Genomic DNA, 23,842 nt, shown 5'->3' on the forward strand with positions numbered 1-23,842 from the left:
TGTAAGATAATCATCAGGAATAGTTATTATAAGCAAAGTGTGACACAATATTGTAATTTTAAATGTAAATTAACCCAGGCGTTTATATAGAAATTTCAGTCTTATAAGTATAGGATTAAATTTAGTTAAGGTGATGTGTAAATTCAACTCTCATATTATGAAAAAGCAAATTGTAGCATAATATTGTAATTACACATGTAAATTATTTAGTATAATGCATGTAATATTACTATGTAATGGGGCATGCAGTTGATGTTCTCAATAAAAAATGCATACATACATACATACATACATAACATAACATAACATAAACATACATACATAAGTATATATTTCTTTATTTCGCCGCAATGCATTAAGTCTAGTCATAAACAGACGCGGAATCGCAGTGGATTTGGTTATCCTCCAATTCGTTATTCATTCATTCATTCATTCATTCATTCATTCATTCATTCATTCATTCATTCATTCATTCATTCATTCATTCATTCATTTTATTCCATAGATCTTACATGAGCAATGAAGCTTTAAGATATGGAACAAGTCAAAATTTTACAATATTACGATTACAATTTTTACAAATTTTTATAGTTTTACAATTTAGTAATTTTCTGCAATTTTTACAATTTTGTGCAATTTTTTACAATATTTTGGCGAGATGTAGTGAGATGAGGTGAGGTGAGGTTCGGGGATTCGCCAAACTATTACCCGGCATTTGCCTTTTGGTTGGGGAAAACCTCGGAAAACACCCTTAACCTATGTTCCTCTCTCAATGTGAGAGTCCAAGTTTCACAACCATACAGAACAACCGGTAATATAACTGTTTTATAAATTCTAACTTTCAGATTTTTCGACAGCAGACTGGATGATAAAAGTTTCTTAACCGAATAATAACAGGTATTTCCCATATTTATTCTGTGCTTAATTTCCTCCCGAGTATCATTTATATTTGTTACTGTTGCTCCAAGATATTTGAACTTCTCCACCTCTTCAAACAGAGAGGGTTTGGAATTGAACGAGTTACATCAGCTGCTTGTCTATGCGGATGACGTGAATATGTTAGGAGAAGATTTACAAACGATTAGGGAAAACGCGGAAATGTTACTTGAAGCAAGTAAAGAGACAGGTTTGGAAGGAAATCCCGGAAAGACAAAGTATATGATTATGTCTCGTGACGAGAATATTGTACGAAATGGGGGAAAAAAAGTATATACTATATATATATTTACACATATACATATATGACAGAATGAAAACTTTCTAGAAGAAGTATACAATACGCTAGCACTTGTCAGTCTCTTGTATGGTAATGAAGTCTGGACTCTCAAATAAAATGACAAAAATACACTAAAAACGTCAGGCCCACAAAAAACTGTAAATATCAAAATATTTCATGTAGAAATAATAGCTGAAAATTGAAAAAAAAAAATCATGAAATAATAGTAATCTACACATTTTAAAACAATGACAATGTCTAAAATAATAGATTACAAAACGGACGAAAATGAGACAATATAGATGATGATGACGATGATGATGGTAGGTCGGTTGGTTAGCTGGATGAGTGTGCAGTGAACGGTGTACGTATGAATCAAAGATAATCGGCTGATTAGCGAGTTGAAGGCGCGTGACAGCAAGTGACGACGTCATCCCCGTAATCTGCGGATGAAGGCTGTCACGCCGAGGCGCCGAGATCAATTTTTCTCCGCTGCCAACCTGTCCGTTAGATTCGAATTGTTTTTAGAACGCCTGACAGCCACCGGTTTAATCACGGCCGGTCTTTTTGCTGTCACTGCTTGAGGTTGCCCTCCCCTGCTTTTTCGTCAATACAAGTGTACAACGGAGTGACGCGTGACGACTACAAACTGCGCTGTAACACATGCAAAGGTGACAAGGCGAACTGCCCGCCCGCCCGCCCGCATGTCATTCCTCTACTTTATTGTAAAATACCGCGGGTTCGAGTCTGCATAATGGAAAGAGGCTTTTCGCCAAGGTTCACTTTCCCTCCTGTCCAATATTGGCAGAGAGCAGAGAACCAGATGTGATGGAAATAGAGTCATGACCTTTATTATCACGAAAGTTAATAATGATAATGATAATAATAATAAGAACAATTTACGAATTATATAACCACAATATTATCAAAATTACTATTGAATCAGAACATACCGAATGGAGACCGGTAAACTGTGGAGTTCGTCAAGGATGCCCACTCTCACCACTTTTATTTAATATATATGTTACTGTAAATGTACGAAAACCGGTAAATCTTAGAATTTACCGGTATAACCTAACATTTACCATTACAGTGCGGTAAAACCCCGAAATATCTTATTAGATGTAGGGGAGAGTCGGGTAGTATCGGACATCGGGTAGTATCGGACAGTGCGTTTCTTTCATCTACCACCATATGGTAGTACCTGAATGACATGGTTACGTTTCTCTATACGACACCACAGAAACGTAACCATGTCAATCAGGTACTATCATCGTGTGGTAGATGAAAGGAACTCACTGTCCGATATTACCTGATGTCCGATACTACCCGACTCTCCCCTATACATTTTGAACTTTTACCAAGAGATGTTGGTAAATCTCAGGAGTTGCCGATCAGCTGTGGTGAAATCGTATTAAAGAAGTAAAAAGAATCTTTACTAAGATTTGCCGTTCTTCGCACTTCTACATATCTATTTCCAATTCATATTTTATTGTTGTTTTAGGATCTATTTAAAAACATAAATAAAAATCACCTCAGCAATGACTGAAATAATTTGTATTTATTTTTAATTTAAGTTATTTAAATATTCATACATTCTAATGTGAGTATAATAAACAATATTCTATATTAAAAATAGTGAAAAATATTATAATTTTAACCACTGTCTGTTATATATAGTATTTCATATAAAAATTAACAAAGCCTTTACATCTCCTCAGACAGTCTAGGTCCACAAATAAAGTAAAACTAACATTATGAAGCACTTTTTTGTTGAACACTTTTTAAACATTTACACTTTTTGAACCCTTGTTCTCCAACGAAAGACAATTGACCAACCACTTCCCGTACACTAATTCCTTCTTTTTCTAATTCTTAACTGCTGATAAAATTTTCTTTGCACAATATAAGTTGGTTCCTAGAGTACAATGACTTCAGTTTGCCAGCTTTGGTACCAAGTTGATAAAACTCATCTTAAATATTTATGACCACTGTTATTATTGATTTTGGGTCAATTTTTTCATCCGGTAGTTTGATTCTCACATTCTTTCCGACTAAAAATGTTGTTACAAGTGGCTGCTTTCATTTTCTTCGCTTGCATTGCAAGCCCTTCTTTGGCAGCCTCTCGGAACCGCTTCACCCTTGCAAACATGTCTGAATTGCACAACGAAGGCGAGATTCTTCGTTCTGGATTCTTCGATCTAGCTTTTACCAGTTCGCATCGGTAAATCCTGAGGTTTACCAACATTTCTTGGTAAAAGTGCAAAATGTATGCATCTAATAAGATATTTTGGGGTTTTACCGCACTATAACGGTAAATGTTAGGTTATACCGGTAAATTCTAAGATTTACCGGTCTTCGTACATTTACAGTAACAAATACATCAACTCCATCATCAGACATTGGCGACTAACAATTCATGGAAACATCCCGCTCTTCCGAAATTGTACTCTAGATACATTATTATATGCAGACGATCAGGTTCTTTTTGCTACAAATGAAGGCGAGCTGCAGTACTCAATACATCACCTGAATATAATAGCACAAAATTTCAATATGAAAATTTCCCCAAACAAAACAAAAATTATGGCGTTCCAAGCTAAATAGCCAGTTAGGAGTAAAATTTGCATTGGAACGCATACGTTAGAACAGGTAAACTCATTTAAATATTTAGGTTATAATTTGACATATTTACCTGTTACTGATATATCTGAAAATATTCAACATTTTAATGGAGCCTTAAGAACCATCAACCAGGTTTTCACAACCACGAAAACCCAAAAACATACCAGGTTAAAAGCATATAAAGTTCTAGCAAGACCTGTCCTCATGTATGGTAGTGAGGCCTGGACTGTCCGAAACTCAGATGTTCAACGCCTAACAACTGCGGAAATGAGATTTCTAAGGAGGACTGCCGGCTACAGCTTGCTTGGCCACAAAAGGAATGAACTAATTACAAAAGAATTGAAAATTGCACCTATTTATGAACATCTCAACCACTGTAGACAAAAATGGCTTAACCATGTCAATAGGATGGACCGTTCCAGACTCCCAAGACAAATTCTCCGCTATATACCACATGGAAGACGATCTTTGGGACGCCCCCTGAAAAGATGGACGGAGACCGTAACAGGCCATTAGGCCTAATACCTGCAAAGACGATGATGATGATGATGATGATAATAATAATGATAATAGTAATAATGTAATAACAACAAAATATAATAAAACACAATGTTTTGGTAATACTTAAGAAATATGGTTATAAAATTAATACAAAAACATACTTTCAGATGGCTACAAAGCCATCAATTAAAGAGTGAAGTGGAAGATTTAATTATATTCAAAAACTGCACGAGGAATATTTCAGCAAACTTACACTCAAGCGAGATGTAAAGTCTATAAAGAAAATGAAGAAACTATCGATCATTAGGTATCAGGGTGTTCTACACTGAAACCACATGGACATCTTGCTACAAATAACTACGCTTGTAAAATTAATTAATTACAAAAACGAGAGAATCTGTAGCTGGACATTTAGCCTATAATTGCAAGATCAAAAGGCGGCCATAACCTAGCAATGTCGTTGCAATGTGAGAACATCCAATAAAAATATGAAATAAGCAAATGAAACAACACCCTTAAAACCAGCAATAACGCTAAGATTTCCCAGACTACTGCTGCGACTTTCATAGCTGGCAGAAATATTAAAAAGTAGAAAACTAAGATCTGCTGAAATAGGTCTAAAGTTGTAAATGATTATCTGCAACATCAGACCAAGTTGTGATCTAGAAAATACTACAAAAAGCTTAAGTGAATCTTCCTTTCACTTCTACAGCACCAGACCGGGAGAGAACATTATCCACCAATATCAAGCACGTACTTTCCATAACCTTCGTTAACTGTAACTCTCTAAATATGGATCATTCTCTTCATGTATTTTCCCGGTTACATCTACTTGTCAAATTTCAAATGATGATGACGCTGGAAGGTAATGGTCTGCTTCTCAATGGTAACCAGACACACTTGGGCCATACATGCAAAACAAACGACGGAACTATGAATGCGTCCTCACGGAGGGAAAGGCAAAGTTAAGTCCGTTACTAAGGGCTGTCCTCATTGCTCCGGATTCACCACAATATGTCCCTGTCTGATGTCCTCCGACACGTTGCTGTAAAACTGTGACAAGCGAAAAAAACACCAATATAAAAATAAAACTAATTCGTAAGACTCATTTCACCTATCTACATTTCTGCCAGTCGTCTTTAATGTTGAATAGCTCATCTACATTTCTGCCAGTCGTCTTTACTGTTGAGTAGTTTATCTACAGTTGCACCAGTGCCTTAGAATTCACTTTACTGTTGAATAGTTCATCTGGAGTTTTACCAGTCTTTTAGAATTCACTTTACTGTTGAATAGTTCATCTGCAATTGTACCAGTGCCTTAGAATTCACTTCATTGTTGAACAGATCATCTGCAGTTTTACCAGTCCTTTAGAATTCACTTCATTGTTGAACAGGTCATCTGTAGTTGTACCAGTCCTCTAGAATTCACTTCATTGTTGAACAGGTCATCTGCAGTTGTACCAGTCCTTTAGAATTCACTTCATTGTTGAACAGGTCATCTGCAGTTGTACCAATCCTCTAGAATTCACCATACTATATTAAATTGTAACTATCCAGAACTCTAGAGTTCACTACGCTACTCAGTATCTCATTTACATTGTGTCGCAAATTTTTTTTCACTCAATGGTTCGGAATGGTAGTTTATTTTCCTGGATTTCTCATTAAGCCACTACAGCATTTGTAATGTGTTACAGAGCTCTGAATGTGCCTGAAAGGTCTCTTCAAATTTCCAAGATGCTACAAGAATGAAAGCAAATTATCATCAATCATTTAGACTTTAAATTCTTAATTTTTATCAGTTTTTTTTACTGCATTTGTCATAGAACTTACAGACCAATTTACTCTCGTCTGCAAACACAAATCTGTCATTTTAAGAGACAATTTTTCGGGAGAACCAGTAATAAGTCGCAGATTAGACCCTAATAGCTTGAATAGTTTTCATTTGTTACATTTTTAAATGAACGTTATCAAAGAAACTGAAATAATTTCGCTGTCTACATTCATAATTCAAATTTATTTTAAGCACAAAAATATTTAATAGGCCTACTATTCTTCATGTCATTAAAATTACATCTGGAAGCAATTAATTTCTTGGAGCCCCAATGTAGCTACTATTTTATTTTTGATTGTGCGCCGACAACATCAACATCGCAACTTACATTTTTTTCTTCTCCGGGACTCGAACCCCAGCAATAACTTAATTGTCGTGTCTGTTTAGGAACCCCCAGGAGTGCATAAATATTTCGTCCGTAATTGAGGAATAGGGCAGGAGGAGGATTGAGTGTGACATCTGTCAGGGCAGGGGGCAAGAGTCAAGTCGACAGGACAGACCCTAATTCAATCCGGGGCGGAGGTTAGGAGGGAAACCCGGGAGGTTGGACGGACGCGCGCAGGCAGCATTTGATGTTCTGGACGAGTCTGCTGCTCTTCAAACCGTGCGAGTCTGATGAAGCAAGAGAAACAGTGATTTCTTAAACAATTACAAGGGTAACTGGTTGACAAAATTTGGCACACATACACGGGTAAAATATCTGCTGCTTTTATAGTTTCTTCAAACTATAGGATTTGGATGAAGAGTTTTATAACTACGAATTCTAAAATAAATAATTGTGACAAAATCTGTTGCTTTTAGAGTTTTTTTTAAGTTTTTCAACTTAGATAAAGAAAATCTGTGTATCTGTAAGTTGTCAAAGAAGTAGCAATAGATTATGACAGTCTGCTACTACTAAGATTTATTACAAATCATCCGTCCTCAAGTGAGGTTGACTACTGGGATCCAGAATTAACAAACAGAAAAGATAAAGGGAAATGAAACGAGCAAAATAATGATTCGATTTGTAAATTACAACAAAAATTTACGTGTTAATATATAGATGATAGTGTAGAATTTGAAGAGGCCTTCAGAATTTCCATTACAATCTTCTGAACCTCATAAAAGGGAATTTGAAAGGATTTAAGGATATTACATGTAAATTTTGGTAAAAACCCCTCGCTCCAAACAGTAAGCCTGCAACATCCCAGTTGTAAAGCGAAATGCATATTTTTCACTGAGGTATGGAAGACAAGGTACATATTTAGCTCGCTTGTCATCATTTATGTGCAGTGCTAGATTCGTATCTCGTTCAAAGCAAATCGTAGGGTCTAAGACCATCGCTTTCTGGGTTCTTCTATTGATGGCAATTATATCGACTCTTCTATGAGAATCATCTTCAGACACACAATGAATCTCCTCATGTACTTCCCATCCTCTGTTTCTTAGCAGGTTGGTAATTGCTGTACGGGCACGATGGTGTCTGTTGTAGCTCTCCCTTCTTACAGAACCCCAGTACGTGGCCAAGTGTTTCAGTCTCGCTGCAGCCGGGATGGCGACAACGGGTAGTACTGAAGGTTCTGCCAGGGACAGATCTCACTGCGGTGACGTTGCAAGACATCTTGATGGCATTGATGTATTCCGAGGACGAAAGACACTTTTTAGAGGAGATCCAGGAGTTGGCTTTGGGGGAATTCTTCAAATGTACAAACATCTTTGCCTTTATGTGGGAGCTGGCACCATGTTTCAAGTTGTACTTCTTATGGAAGAAAGTCTGTGTAACTATGAGTTTTAAAATAAATGTAAGGATAAGAGTTGCGGATAGAGAGGACGGCCTCCAGATGTGGAGGTAGCTGCTTCTATTTATTTATTTACTTATTTACTTACTTAACTTACTTAACTTAATTTACTTACTAACTTTTTTAATTAATTAATTAATTTATTTATTTATTTATTATGGTAGAATTAAGGCTCTGAGGCAGCCCCTTCCTTGACAAGAATACAGATGATGATAGTAACGGTAATAATATTGATACTTAATATACAATCATTAGTATGTAGCAGATTAATGATAATAGCTTACGTAATGAAACATTGATGAACATGAGAGTTTTCTTAAAAATACTCGGGTCGGTAATTTACAGCAAGAAGAGATTACAATAAATTGTGCTGCTTAATCAAAAGCAGGACTATAAAGCTACTTCAAGTTAATAGACAATTTATATCCTGATTCCACTAAGATATGCCTAGGCCTAAATTACATTTTGCATAAAGACACAGAATAACCTATAAGAACATGTTATCGCCCGCAAATCAATTCCATGTCAGACTATGTGATTTTTAAGTTAAACTGGTTAACCGCTGAGCAATTCCTGAGATACTGCAGACAGAGGTTCAGTCAGTTCACAAACAAACTGCGGCGTAAATATTAATCAGGGAAGCGCCGTGAGTTCGCGGATGCAAGCACCGGCGGAAGCGGCTGGACCTGGCGACAGAAGCCCCGGGAACGTTCGCTGGGACGCTCTGCACTTCTAAGAAGATTTAAACACCAAAGTGTGTCAGTATTCCCACGCTCCAGTAAATATCAAATCTGAAATTTTTTTCATTCGTTCCCAGAAAGTTCTTCGTGTAAAACTTTAAAGAGGCGTGCGCTATACTTTGCCCAGTTGCTGTGGAAAAACCGAACTCTGATTTAAGCAGTGGCGGCTCGTGATACAATATTATATGTATTCACAATTTTGTGTTCCAAAATCGAAGAGAATTTGAAATGGTACGTTTAGCCTAATATAAAATGTCATGATTCCAATGTTTCACTATCGAAAAAGCCGTATATAAATTCAAAAGAACATATAATAATAATAATAATAATAATAATAATAATAATAATAATAATAATAATAATGAAACCCAATCTTTTTATTACAATTTTTCCTGGTAAGCCAATTTACCCAGTTCTTTACTATTCCAAATTACTTGAACAGAGTTCATTGTTTACGTTTGTTAAAAATGAATACATACTACAATGCTGTTATTTACAAAAGCGTGTGTTCAGTAATATATTTTGGTTCACAACACACTGATACACTATAGCCTATACCAATACTGTAATCCCATTCGCATAGATTGATTACTATAAATACATGCTAGTAAATATTATTCTTAAATAATATACACCACCATACAGATACTTAAATTCATACCACCACTACATTCAGCCAGCACGTGTTTGAAAGCCAAACTAATCTATTATGCTGACACTGATGTACTGTATAGTAATTCACAAACTACACTCTCGTAGCAGCACTGTACACACATCCACATGAAGTAAACGTTCCGACAGTGACATGCTGACATCTACAGGCTAGAATACAGACTATTAAATTTCCTCCTCGAGTATAGCACGTGAACGATAGCATCGATGCACCTGACATCTGTAGGATAGATTCACTGTTCACTTAACGCTTTGTGCTCTTGACGAGTCAGAAGCGGCCAGCAAAAGACAATTTTCTCCCGCGCATGCGTGAAATTCTTGTAACCTTCTTGAAAAGAGCACAGCTTGTACGTGAACGGATGTTGCCAAGTTTACATAAGAAGTTTATGCAAGATGCGGGAAGTTTAAAATACTCGATCCTGATATTATACATCCCCACTACGCCAATACGATATTAAATAATAAAACTAGTCGTGCATTAATGGAAACATGGTGTTCACGTGCTCTTGCGCTCTTATTGACGCACCGTCACTGGATTTAAGCATTCATAATTAACTATTGTGAATGCTCACATTTAAATACATTTATTGTAACATTATTTCCGTTCTCGGTTTCGTTTTCATTTGCGTTCCCGGTTTATTGTGAACCGACCTTTAATGTGCCGACACAAATTCAACCGTCTGCTGCATATTTTGCAAGAGGAACGACGTGCGTAAACTACTGTACTTACCGGTTGTTGAGTAGTACTTTAAATTTATTTATGCTCGACCATGCCGAAATGTAGTAATTATACACCTGGTAGCAGCCCTTTAATGGCCCTCATTAAAGTACACCTATTCATTAAAGCTCAGGTGTTCCACCAATCAGAAAACACCATTGTAGCAATATGAAAGCGCAAGTATCGATTTATTCTCGGATATGCAGTCGAAAGACAACTAGTGAAACGTCACGGAGGCTGGAAATCCAATACTGTCGCAGAAGGTTATGTTCTGTTACTATAATAATTAGCGTTAATTGTAAATAATATGCTTAGTGTCAGTGAAATGTGTGCTAAAGTGTCAGTGAAATGCGTCATAGTGCCACTACAGTGAGTGAGATGAGACTAAAGTGAAAGACTATTGAAACTTATGTAGGGCCTACACATAATAATGTAGGTTGTAATGTAAAATTAGGTATTTTATTTATGTTTTATTATTATTGTGTTAAATTATATTGTGTATTTTATTGTATTGTGTATAAAATTGTAGGCCTATTGTGTATTGTATAATTGTATTGTGTATTGTAATTTTATTGTGTATTGTTTATATTGTGTATACCACTGCCACCGGGTGCATGCCCACTTGCAGTGTAAATAAATAAATAAATACAAATAAATTCAATTTGTCACCTCGTTTTTCAATGTCTAAATAAATTTCAAGGTTATATCAAGATTAATGTTTATTTTACTCTCTAGATTATATCAAGGTCAATGAAATTTGTTCCTCGGAAAAAATCAATACTTTCGCGTCTGCGCACATCTCACAATTTACGAGATATTGCACAAGGTCAGTTCCGCTCCCCAGTCAGATAAGAATAACATGAATACTTATGATTCAAGTTAGATATATGGTCGAGCATAAAAAGTCGTATGAAACTTGCCTATAATGGTAATTAAGACGCTCGTATGAAAATTATGAAACTCGCTTGCGCTCGTTTCATAAACATACTCGAGTCTTAATTACTACCATTATAGGCTCGTTACATAATGTACTATACCTCATGTACAGTACGTGCATATTTCTTTGTTTAAATAAAATACAGTACTGGGAAAGGTGAAGCTGGAAGTGTGAAATGGAGAGTTGGCATTTGCAGAAGCCTTTATCTCCGGTCTTTTCCATCACTCAATGCAGCGGAATGACAAACCCGCGCTCTGAATTGGTCTGAATTGCGACATTGCATAATATTGTAACTGCTTCCAAAGACTGCTCGAAGTCAGCAGAGAAAAAGAACCGTATTTAATGCGGTCACAGGCCCTTATGTGCTTGGCACGTAAGTTAAAAATGTAGAACATAAGCTCCCCCTGAGCCTGGGCTTCCCTATTGTTCTCAGTCTGTTGTTGAATTTTATTTCTCTCTTCTCCACCAACTTTTAATTACTTAAAACCAAGTTGGAAAAGCCTTCCAAGAGACCTTCTTCCCTTTTTCTGGTTTATATGTGTAATTTCCGGTCATATAAACCAGACTGTTTTATATCGCCGGCTTGGAATTTTATTTAGAGTGAACATGGATTTGAATAATTCTGGAGCACTTCAACACGAGTGGAAGTTATGTTGTCTTGGCCAGACTCTTAAGCACTTCCGCCCGCGATGAATATGTTCCTCTCCCCACCACAAGATTTTCGGAAGTCGTTAAGGGAGCAGATACGACAGAGAACGCGTCACCGCAATGGACAAATCGTGGTTCGCGAACCATTCGGATCCATAACTCAATACTCAAGAGTGTGTTGTGAGGTTCGCTGGCTATCTGTCTATTGTTTTATTTCTCACTATGATACTCTGCTGCTTATTTGGATCACATTTCATTTTCTTTTTGTTTGGTACTGAGTTGTGTTTCATATTTTGTGAAATCTTTTTTATATTTGTTACTTTTTTCTATATCCTTTTGTATTTTGCTTTCTAGTTTGTTTTATGTTTTAATTCTGTTACGTTTCTTGTACTCCAGGGATGAGACGATATTAGCTCCCAATCACGGTAGAAGAGCTCGACCTTGATCACGAGCGCATAGCGCATTCACTGTAACGTAGACAACAGGAATGTACAGTACATGCAGTGAATAAAGGCAACAATTATTACAATAACTTGCATTACTAAATTTCTGGCTATGTAATAGGGCTAACTATTAAATTATTTAATATACATGTACATATATAAACAAATCGCAAAGGGAAGGGTTTTTAGGAAAAAAAAGAGAAATAGGAAAAGTTAATTGTATGTAAACCATTTTATTGTTAACATCAATTTTTTATTATGTAAATACTTCACTTCATTGGTTAGGAGAAACTAATAGGGTCTACCTGCTCGACGTGTGTGATCTCTAAGTACTTTTGAGTACTTGTTGAAAAAATAATAATGACAATATTGATTGAAATAGAGTATATTGATTGTGTGATTGTAAAATGTAGTCCTTACTCTCCAGTCGTGATTATGTAATGAGTTTTCTTAGAGCGATTTGTGAGATGGACGTATTACGAAAAAACAAATTGATTAAATTAAGATATTGAGAGCCATCGTAATTTTTGGGGTCAATCATTTAAGGGGATATGTATGATTTTTAAAACTTCCACAATTTTCGGCCAAAATTTGTGAAATTTAAACTATATAAACAGATCTATAATAATATCATCTGTACAAAATTTGGTGCAATTAGGTCTAATAGTTTTGAAATTATATTTTTAAATATATTTTTATATTGACGTTACTAAAAAAAGCCCCTTGCATCAAAGTTTTCAAAATGTTTAGTTCATATTTGCTCAAAATCCTGAAAATAGTTATTGGAATAAAAGTGAATTAGCATTTTGAGCTTAGTAATAGTATAAGTTAAAGTGCAATCAAAGATAAAATATTATTTCTAAATTAAACAAACACGTAGTCTAATAAAAGTAAATATCCAGAAACAAGCAACAAATAAAACATCAAATAAAGAAATAAAAGGAATCTAGATACAGTCTACTGACCCAAATGTAAATTAATTTACCTTCGATGTCAATTCCGAAATCAATTTATCTCTCTCTTCTCCTGAATAATGCCTATATTTTTTTTTCATGTTGCGTCTCATAATGCCGTCTTATTTTTTATTATTTTTTTTTTTGCAAATGATATTTTTTTACACAACAAACACTGGACTTCATCACCATGTTCGAAGCATAAATATTGTATCTTCCACTCTTCCTTCAAAGCTTTAAGTGCTTCTGTTCCGTCATGATGCGCTGTGTTCTAAGATCTGTACATCCTTTAGCAATGTTTACAGGTAAAAGAGCTCCGCGCGCGCGCAGCGGGCAGGAAAGAGCTCTCGCTCTAAAGTACTAGTCGCCATCGCAAGACTGTTGTACTCCGTACTTTGTGTTCTGTTTTCTTCCTCTTGTTTTATGCTGTGTTGTGCTTTTGTTTATATATATTTTTTGTTTTACATTTGCGACAATTTCTATATTATATCTGTTTTATTTCCTACTTTGTTTTATATTTTATCCCTGTTATGTTTTTTGTTGTACACTATATATTATGTGCTGTATTTCTTTTCTGTTGTGTTTTATACAATGTGGTTTCTTTTATATTGTATTATATATCGGTTCGTTTTAAGTCGTGCCATTCTATTTGTGCAGTCCCTACACGAGTATCTTTTATTTATGCTTCGATTTGTCTTCTTCGTGTTTTACATTCTGTGTTCTGTTTTATTTCTGGTTCTGTTCATTTCGTGTTTCACACTTATTCGTGCGTTTAACTGACTCACTAGATAAATAGCACGTCACAGATATAATCAGTCACTGACCTGATTAACTGACTCGATGACTTGCTTAATGAACTACTGACTCTCATACTGACTTGATTGACTCACAGACTCACTACCCTCATAGGCTAGCTGACTGACCTGATTGATTTACGGACTGTATATTAGGTTACTAAGGGTAATAGTAATAGAAATGTCTAATTCTCAAGGCGCAGACTTCATGATCTGCACACCTCATCGTCTTCCTATAAGTATTCTCATATATAAGCTAGGTATCATTATGGGTAGATGAATAGTTTTTGAATTAAACAAATTTTTCAACAAAAAATTACATTCTATCTTAAAAATCTATCTTCTGTTGTAAAATTGAAGTTTCATGCATTACTATTTTTACATCTCTGATATGTTTAGAAGTGAACGGAATAGCCTCAATTTTAAATTTAAAAATAGCCTATAAGTGAAGAGACATTTTTTTTAAATACATTCAAAATTGAAATTCAAATTTTTAGTGCACATTCAGTAGTTACATTTTTTAATTTCAAAATTATTTAGTTTATAAAAATGCTATTGTAGTTTGTTAATCACATTTTGCAGTAAAAATTTGACATTCTTCATTTCAAGACTTTACAATTTGAGCGTGAGGAAATGAGATGAAAAAAAATTGTAGAAACATCGTTCAAAGTTTCAACGGTGCAGCCATTTAAATATGACGTAATTTGTATGCTTCTAAGTGTCACAGAGTACTAAAACCTGTTCTATTTTATTTATTTATTTATTTATTTATTTATTTATTTACTCACTCACTCAATCACTTATTTATTTATTTATTTATTTATTTATTTATTTATTTATTTAAGCTGATAGAAATAAGGCCATCAGGCCTTCTCTTCCCCTCTACCAAGGGATTAGAACTACAATATTAAGAATACAATTATAATTACAATTAATATTAAATTTACAAACACAATAAAAATCAAAGTACTAAAAGATTAACTGATTAACAATAGCTAGACAGTTTATTGTAAAAGTTAAGAGGAGAGAAAAAAAATTATTAATTAAGTAAAAAGTAAACATACTCTACGCAGTAAGAAAATGCTTAATACGTTTGCTTTTGAACGCTACTAAATTCCGACAGTCTCTGATGTCACTGGGAAGGGTATTCCACAAGCGCGAGAGCGAGATTGTGTATGATGATGAATACGATTATGTCTTATGTGTTGGTATGGCTAGTATGCGGCTATTTTGCGTGCGTGTGAAGAGATTATGATATGATGACAGGTAACTGAAACGGGAGGCAAGGTAGGTAGGTGTAGAAGTGTGAAGGACTTGGAAAAGGAGAACAAGAGAATGAAAATTTCTACGTTCGTTAAGCCGTAGCTATTTAGAGCTCGGAAGGATGGGGTAATGTGGTCAGCGCGACGGACATCGCAGACGAAGCGAACACAAGAATTATGAACACGTTGTAATCTTTGCGACTGGTTGACATTGAGGTCAGTCAGTAGAGAATCACAATAATCGAAGTGGGGCATTACTAGTGTTTCCACTAGTATTTTCTTGAGTGATAGCGGAAGGAATTTTCGAATGCTGTTTAAGGAATGTAGTATAGAAAGCACATTTTTGATAATATGGATTACTTGGTTATTCCAGTTGAAATGCGTATCCAAGATTTTTAACACAGGGAGCAAGTTCTACATGTGAGAAAAAAACACACACACGCACGCACGCACACACACACATACCGAAAATTCAATTTGTTTTAAATCGAAAATTACCAAAATTTCACCCGCTCCCGCTTTAAACTCTGTGAGTTTTCACAGTTGAAATTACAGCAGGCCTATGTACCTCCAGCCATGTATACAGAACAGACACCTTATACTGGCTAGCAGTCCACTGTCGAACACAGGATCTTCTGGACAGAAAAGTGGGTAATCTGGGGTGCGCGAGTCGCACGTTTTTGCAGCACTTGAAAACTGGCGGCTCCGGCGTGCGTGTGGATATAAATCAGTTAGGATTATTAACCCGGGCCTCGCCGCTTGCCGCAGCGCCTGATTTACTGCAGCCCGCCCCGCACAACTGCGTCGCACTCAACTTGAGGAAAACACTCCGCACCGACTTATAAAACAGATATGATCGGCCACTCACTGCTGCAGTACACAGCTAGTGAAACGACAAACTCATTAATCATTAAGTGACTCATATTCAATCACTGATGAACTCACGACCTGACAGACTTACTCACTCACTGATCTGAACCTCAAATGCTGTCGCTCATTGATTTGCTCTCTGGATGGCGATCCAACTGACTCATTTATAGAATCACCGATTGACTCATTGAACTAATTAACTTACTTCTTCATGCACAAACTTGGTTCACTGGCTACATGATATCTGACTCACTGAATTACTTATTGCCTGGCTTGAATACCTTACTTTACAGACTACTGACACATTCCCTAATGTAACTAGTAAACTCAGTGACCTGTTTCAGTGATCGCCCGCTCGTGATTTGCACGACATACTGACTCATTCGCTAACCTTATTCGTTGCATCCCTCAATCACCGACTAAAGTGACGAATTCACTGATTTAATTAGTAACGGAATTCCTGATGTACCCACTCACAGTTTAGCTGTAGTGATTAACAGATTCAAATAAAATTCATACGATCTTGTCACTGCAATAATTTATGCTGCAGGCAAGTAGCACTAAACTACTAGAGCAAGCACACTGTATTGCGTACATTACCTCAGCGGAGGCTCGTTCATGGAACATGCTGACGCTGAAAAAGAGAGAACGAACAGTTCAGTCGATATTCAAGATTTCAATGGTTTCATTTACTAGTTTACAATTTATTTATAAAGAATACACAGATAAACAAAATGTACTTATACTGTACTTTCATTTCAAAACTTCCCAGTCTAAATAACTTACTTACTTACTTACTTACTTACTTACTTACTGGCTTTTAAGGAACCCGGAGGTTCATTGCCGCCCTCACATAAGCCCGCCATTGGTCCCTATCCTGAGCAAGATTAATCCAGTCTCTACCATCATATCCCACCTCCCTCAAATCAGTTTTAATATTATCCTCCCATCTGCGTCTCCGTCTCCCTAAAGGTCTTTTTCCCTCCGGCCTCCCAACTAACACTCTATATGCATTTCTGGATTCGCCCATACGTGCTACATGTCCTGCCCATCTCAAACGTCTGGATTTTATGTTCCTAATTATGTCAGATGAAGAATACAATGCGTGTAGTTCTGTGTTGTGTAACTTTCTCCATTCTCCTGTAACTTCATCCCTTTTAGCCCCAAATATTTTCCTAAGAACCTTATTCTCAAACATCCTTAATCTCTGTTCCTCTCTCAAAGTGAGAGTCCAAGTTTCACAACCATACAGAACAACCGATAATATAACTGTTTTATAAATTCTAACTTTCAGATTTTTTGACAGCAGACTGGATGATAAAAGCTTCTCAACCGAATAATAACAGGCATTTCCCATATTTATTCTGTGTTTAATTTCCTCCCGAGTATCATTTATATTTGTTACTGTTGCTCCAAAATACTTGAACCTACAATGTTATAAATGTAACGCCGTCATGAGAAGGCCACATCGTCAGGAATCCTCAATGTACATCATTTACAAAGCGCCTCCCACCACGGCGAATAGACTGAGACCCTCCACAACTCACCTCATATAGCCTTCCAAGGCCAACAATCCTAAAAACATTTTTAAATGATTTTAATCCGATAATTTAAGCACACTGCTTGTGCCTTAACATATTATATTACAAATATGATTAATGGAAGATTCTCTACTCTGTATGTTATTGCACCAATTCATGTAAAGCACACATGGTCAGATCAGTTATAAGTGTTTTACTGTATTTAAATATCCACCTAGCCTTCAAATATTGTTTTGTTAAAATATCACCTGAAGATGACTTCCATGAAAGTCAAAAATATTCGTGATTTTTAACAATTGTACCTTTGATGTAGCGGAATCTTTTTCTGCCATTGATAAATGATAAGTGACTGACTGAAACAACAAAATACTTATTTATTTGATATAACTTCACAACACTTATCTGGTATCCAAGATGATCTTTAAATTTAAAAATAAATCGAATTAAACAAAAAACACGGCAATTTAGATATTGAGGGGGAAGTCACAAACCAGGCTTAATTGCATTTTAGATTTCACCCCCACCCCCAGCCACCCCCACTTTGAAATTTCAAGTGCCACCCCCATATTTTTATACTTAAACTAGCCGTACCCGTGCGCTCCGCTGCACCCGTTACAAATAAATATAAAGTAATTATATATTTAAAATAGGACATTTGATCCAGGGAACATTCGTGTTTGATAGAAGGATAAATCGTTTAATATGTTACTTAATTTAAATTGCATCCAAATAATTAAAATACGATCATTTTGGTCCAGAGACACTCATTTGGTGCAATAACAATTCCTTTAACATGTTTCTTAATTACTGTATATTATATTATATTATATTATATTATATTATATTATATTATATTATATTATATTATATTATATTATATTATATTATATTATATTATATTATATTATATTATATTATATTATATTATATTATATTATATTATATCAGAAGTTGCTGTAATAACATTATGTCCATCTAGAGAAACTACACTTTCCAATGGTGAAATAATAATTAATTATACAAATCGGTTAATTTAGCTTCCGATGTTACTTCATACAGACACAGAAACATTCTCTGTAGGCTATCTTTCATAGCTTTCGATTGTTGCTGTCCAAGGCCCCTTATAGACGAAGTCATTTGTTTTTTATTTCATTATACGGCCTTAGATGGCAGTTATTTTAATTTTAAAACTCATTTATCTCATTAAATATCAGTCCTATCAAACTTTTTCAGAGACTAAATCTTATCGCAAATTATTTGTAAAGAAACTTTTGCTATGTAACATTTTTCACAAAAATCAATAATAAGCGAGATATTTCGATTTATTTAATTCAGGCCCACTTATAACCCCCCTTCTAAATAATGTATTTTGAATGCTATATAGCCTAAAATCTAAGTTACAACGAACTTAATTTATATTCCAATTTTCATCGAAATCCGTTCAGCCATTATCGCGTGAAAAGGTAACAAATATACAGACAGACAGACATACAAACAAAAATTTCAAAAAGCGATTTTTGGTTTCAGGGTGGTTAATTATATATGTTAGGACCAATTATTTTTGGAAAATCGAAAATTACCAGAAAAATTTCGGCTACAGATTTATTATTAGTATAGATATGAAAGAGGATTCAATTGTTTATACATCTCATTCATTTGTTCTCGTATCTTTTGTTTTCTATCGCCGCCTGGCAACCTGTATTTTTGTTATTATCAGTTGACTGTAGGATGAAAACACAGCTTATTTTGTGTAATTTCCTAAATTTAATCAATAAGGATGATTTATGTTCTCTCTTGTAGGCAGTGTTGTTTTACAATCAGTAGAGTGGGATTAAAAATTTAATTATATAATGCGGGTATATTTACGTACGATTAGCAACACTGACTATTATCTTCGCCATCTATTCATGGAAGTAATAACTAAAGAAGCCACACTTACACCAACAAATTATCGATCACTATGGATTAGTAGGGTCAGATATCTTTGAACGTCAGCATCAGAATCGGAGACTCGTACTGCCCAAGATTTCACCTCAGCCTATTTTGACTGCAGCATGAAATGAGGAAACCTTCTGCAACGTCTGCTTTGTTGAAAACAAAATCGATCACGATCAGACCGGTGATCGACGCCGGGCATCTGGCTAGAGTCTCAGACTTGGCGCATCATTGGCCTCCACGCCCTCTCATGCTTCAGGCTGGCTAGTTACGCATTTCTGTTAGTTCTTTGTTGAATACGGAGTATTCGCATAGCAGAGGCTAGCTCCCACTGGTTTAGGAGAGGGAATCAAATACTGGTTGAAGCATTACAAAAACAGCTCTCGATTCAAAACCGAACAAAGTAATAGCTAGAGTCGTTAAGACGGCAGGTATCGGCATCTAGGTCAATCTGCAGTATAGAAACAAAGCCGCCTCGTGTTATGTGTTCTAATTATCGAATAACAGCCGAGTCACTCCTTTAATATAGTAGGAATTATCACGCCAAGGGATCACTTTATCTCCCTACTTTGGAATGTCAGTCTTTTCAAATGTTTCTGCCGAGAGCAGCGGCTGACATGTAGTATACAGAGAGTGGAAGAGACATACGTAACTTATCAGATTGAAGGGGGCAACATAATAAGCTTCTATTAAAATAAATAAATAATTTACTGAAAAAAGCTGAAAGTTAGAATTTATAAAACAGTTATACAGTATTACCGGTTGTTCTGTAGGGTTGTGAAACTTGGACTCTCACTCTGAGAGAAGAACAGAGGTTAAAGGTGTTTGAGAATAAGATGCTTAGGAAAATATTTGGGACTAAGAGGGATGAAGTTACAGGAGAATGGAGAAAGTTACACAACGCAGAACTGCACGCATTGTATTCTTCACCTGACATAATTAGCACCATTAAATCCAGACGTTTGAGATGGGCAGGACATGTAGCATGTATGAGCTAATCCAGAAATAAATATAAAGTGTTAGTTGGGAATCCGGTGGGAAGAAGACCTTTGGGGAAGTCGAGACATAGGTGGGAGGAAAATATTAAAATGGGTTTAAGGGAGGTGGGATATGATGGTAGGGACTGGATTAATCTTGCTCAGGATAGGGACCAATGGCGGGCTTATGTGAGGGCGGCAATGAACCTCCGAATTCTCTAAAAGACATAAGTAAGTAATTAATTGTTTTGTAATTAAGTGCGTGGTTAATTAGAAAATTACATTGAAATTCTGCGTAGTGTATGTATTTCGGCAACAGCACATTGTTGCCTCACGTACTCGAACTCAGGTCTAAATAGCAGCATTCCGTTCCGTATGGCAATGTTCCTAATTGCAGGAAGTAAGGATACGTTTTAATCTTTTTATTTAAGTTGCAAGAAAACTGTCTATTTTACTTAAAACTGCAAAGGGATAAATCATTCCTTATCAGAATCGTAAGGATTGTACTTATCGAGTAAAATTGTCAACATTTAGGGAAAAACTACTTTTTTCATAGAAAAGTGTTCATTTGGGACTAACATGGTATTGTCGGACCATCGGATCTGTGCCCCTTCAGCGCTGTCGTCGTTCTTGGAGAAGTTAACGCCTGTACTCACTCCATTCCACCCGCTTTCCTCCCACCACGTCAAACAGCAGGCCACGAACCTTGCCGAATAGGGATGTTGCCAAACTTCCGTCAAACGATGTCATAGCTAAATAACTGATCCTCCATGCTACAATATTATTTCTTTCAATCAAAATACATCTTGTATTTCTACATTTTTTAAACCTAAATCCCATGTCTGGAATCACTTTCCGTAGTTTTTCTCTCCAACCGTGGAAATTATTACTTTTCAGTAATTTATTCAATGTTGAAACTTCTTTCTGAACGGCATAAAATGCTTGTATCTTTCTTCTTAAAATACATCGGTTCATATCATCTACAATAATTAAAGGTTCCCTTGGTCTGTTCTTCTCTGGTGATTCTAGCTTTCCATCTCCTGCACAGACTCCCTCTCTCCTGATTTTCTTTATTAGGAGTTCTGACCTGTCTATATAAATTACATAAAATGTTGTATTATTAGTATTAGTTAAGTAAGTAATTTTAATACATAATCAATTGAAATAAAATAAGCCTCACCTGTGATATCAGCTGCTCTTTTCGTTGCCTGATTTATAGGAAACAGATATTGACCTGTTTGTTTCTCTTCATCGCAAAATGCTATTACGTACTTGCTTAATAATATTTCTTTCGCCACTCCGTGCTACAGTATTCATGTTGAGTTGACAACACTGGACTGCAAGTGCAAATATTGTAAACCGTCCTGCAAGAAGGTCAAAATTGTGAGTAGTGGGGGACAGAAAGGGAGAGAGATAGAAATGCAGGGAGAGAAATGAATTACCGAGGCTGAGAAGGAATTAGGGTTCAGTTCGCATATCTTACGGGGGCACAGATCCGATGGTCCGACTATATCCATGGAAGACGCTTACTTCCACCCGCATAGTTGCAAGTCACTGGAGCGCGTTCTGATGTCACTCTTGCGACGGAAGTGATCGTCTCTGACACTTCCCCTGCTGCGGTTTGAGAAAGACTGGTGAAGGGGATCGAACAAAGGATATCCATACATGAACCCAGGAGGATACTGTGGCGTATTTATTATAATGCTCTGCTCCTGTGACGTAAATATTTGTGTCGGGTCACTTCAGCAGGCGGATAAAAACTGTTTGTACAGATCCGTGAGGCCGGCATATTAGCTCGTCATATGTTACAATGAATAAATATTTCGCTTCAGCTTTTTCCACGCAGTTGTCACATTTGATTTGAAAAGCTTCATGAGTGATTATGCCGATGTCAAGTAAATTAAAAAAGGCCAATCATTGGTCAAATAAATCACAAAGAATCGGCTGTTGCTGCATGAAGTTTGTCCAGCAATTAAAACTGGCAGACTAACGAACCGTTTGACACAGATCGGTATTTCACATTTTCGGGGAGTGATGTTGCGCCAGGAAGTTTCGGTTGATTGACCCCTTGGTTAATTAATAAACCGTGAACTCCGGACTGGACGTAACAAGATCCAATTTAGTCACATGGCGTCGAAAGTGATGTCCCGTGCTGAATAAATCCAATAGAATCAGTAAATATATTTCACTCTGCAGCGGCCGTTGATAGTCGCTACAATGTACTAACGATTAATTAGCGGACGACATTTTCACAGAAATAAAAACATGCGGCTGAATATATCACTATGGTTACGCCACAAACGAATGAACAGTGCTGCCAACCGTTTCCTCCCTGCAGCCCTCCAAGCTTTTCACTCCGCTTGTGCAGCTATGGACACACAAACATTTAGTGTGGACTTCCATTCAGGCCATAGTCGGGCATTATCCACGCTCCAGTGGGCATCATCCGCGCTTTGAACAACCAAAATAAAACACTTTTTTCGAAATTATCAGCTTGTGTCACTCCAAATGCAGATAAAACATTCTGCCTTCTCCTCCATCAGATTTTTTTGTTTCCGTCTCCAAACCCGGTTACAATGCAGCCTTTGACTTATTCTGCTCGCTCTCTTATTATTTTTTAAAACTATTTGCAAAATGACGTCACGCAACTTCTGGCTGATTTAATTGCTGAATTACAGCTGTTTTACCATTTTCCTGTGTTCTGTTTGTGTTTTCTGTATTGCTGCTTCGTTTGTGTTTAGGCTCTATCGGAAGTGGTTAGCGCTGCGAAAGATTTTGAGAATAAATCAGTGTAGTGTAAGTGTTTCATAGTGTTAAAAATAGTTAGGATTTGTGTAAACACTGCGTAAGTGTTTAGTACTTTCTTCAGCTAGTGCTAACGGTAACTTAGTGTGTTCTGAAATCTTTACGTTTTATTTTTGTACAGAGCGTCGCCTACGGGTGGGGCCAGGAAAGCGGCCTGCCTGCGGTGTCGCTTGCGATAATCGTCTATCCGTAAGCTTCCGCTTTCTATACTATACTCTGTAGAGTTTTAATTTCAAAAGTTTAGCAGCAGTAAAGACTGATGTTTTTGAAACACTAACTTCCTGTGAAACACGTCTTAGAGATTTATTAGAGAGCGTGTAAATGATGCACTGATTTCATCAATTTTTTCTTCCATCAATACTCTTTGTTTTCGCTTAGGAATTGTAGCATTTATCGACCCTGTTGTCCTTAATTTGTTAACAAGACGTCTAACAGTTTCTCTACTCTGAATTGCAGCACCCGGATATTTCACTTCAAATTGCCTACGCACCTCTCTACATGACTCTGTTTTCACATATGCATCATACATAAAAACTCTCTGTTCAAGCGTGAATTTTGCGTTTTGCATTGTTAACAAATTTTACACACACGCTGAAT

At 36.2% G+C, this 23,842-nt stretch overlaps 1 long non-coding RNA gene across 1 annotated transcript in view; it reads right to left on the reverse strand.

Moving 5' to 3' along the window:
- The window catches only part of LOC138711673 (uncharacterized), a 396,979-nt gene that overhangs the window by 118,803 nt on the left and 254,334 nt on the right, over positions 1 to 23,842 (reverse strand). The window contains exon 2 of the long non-coding RNA XR_011335419.1: positions 16,588 to 16,621. This is a non-coding gene — a long non-coding RNA (uncharacterized lncRNA). The remainder of the gene's footprint in view (positions 1 to 16,587; positions 16,622 to 23,842) is intronic.

This window comes from Periplaneta americana, chromosome 13 (genome assembly GCF_040183065.1).
Source record: "Periplaneta americana isolate PAMFEO1 chromosome 13, P.americana_PAMFEO1_priV1, whole genome shotgun sequence".
NCBI classification, from domain to species: Eukaryota; Metazoa; Arthropoda; class Insecta; order Blattodea; family Blattidae; genus Periplaneta; species Periplaneta americana.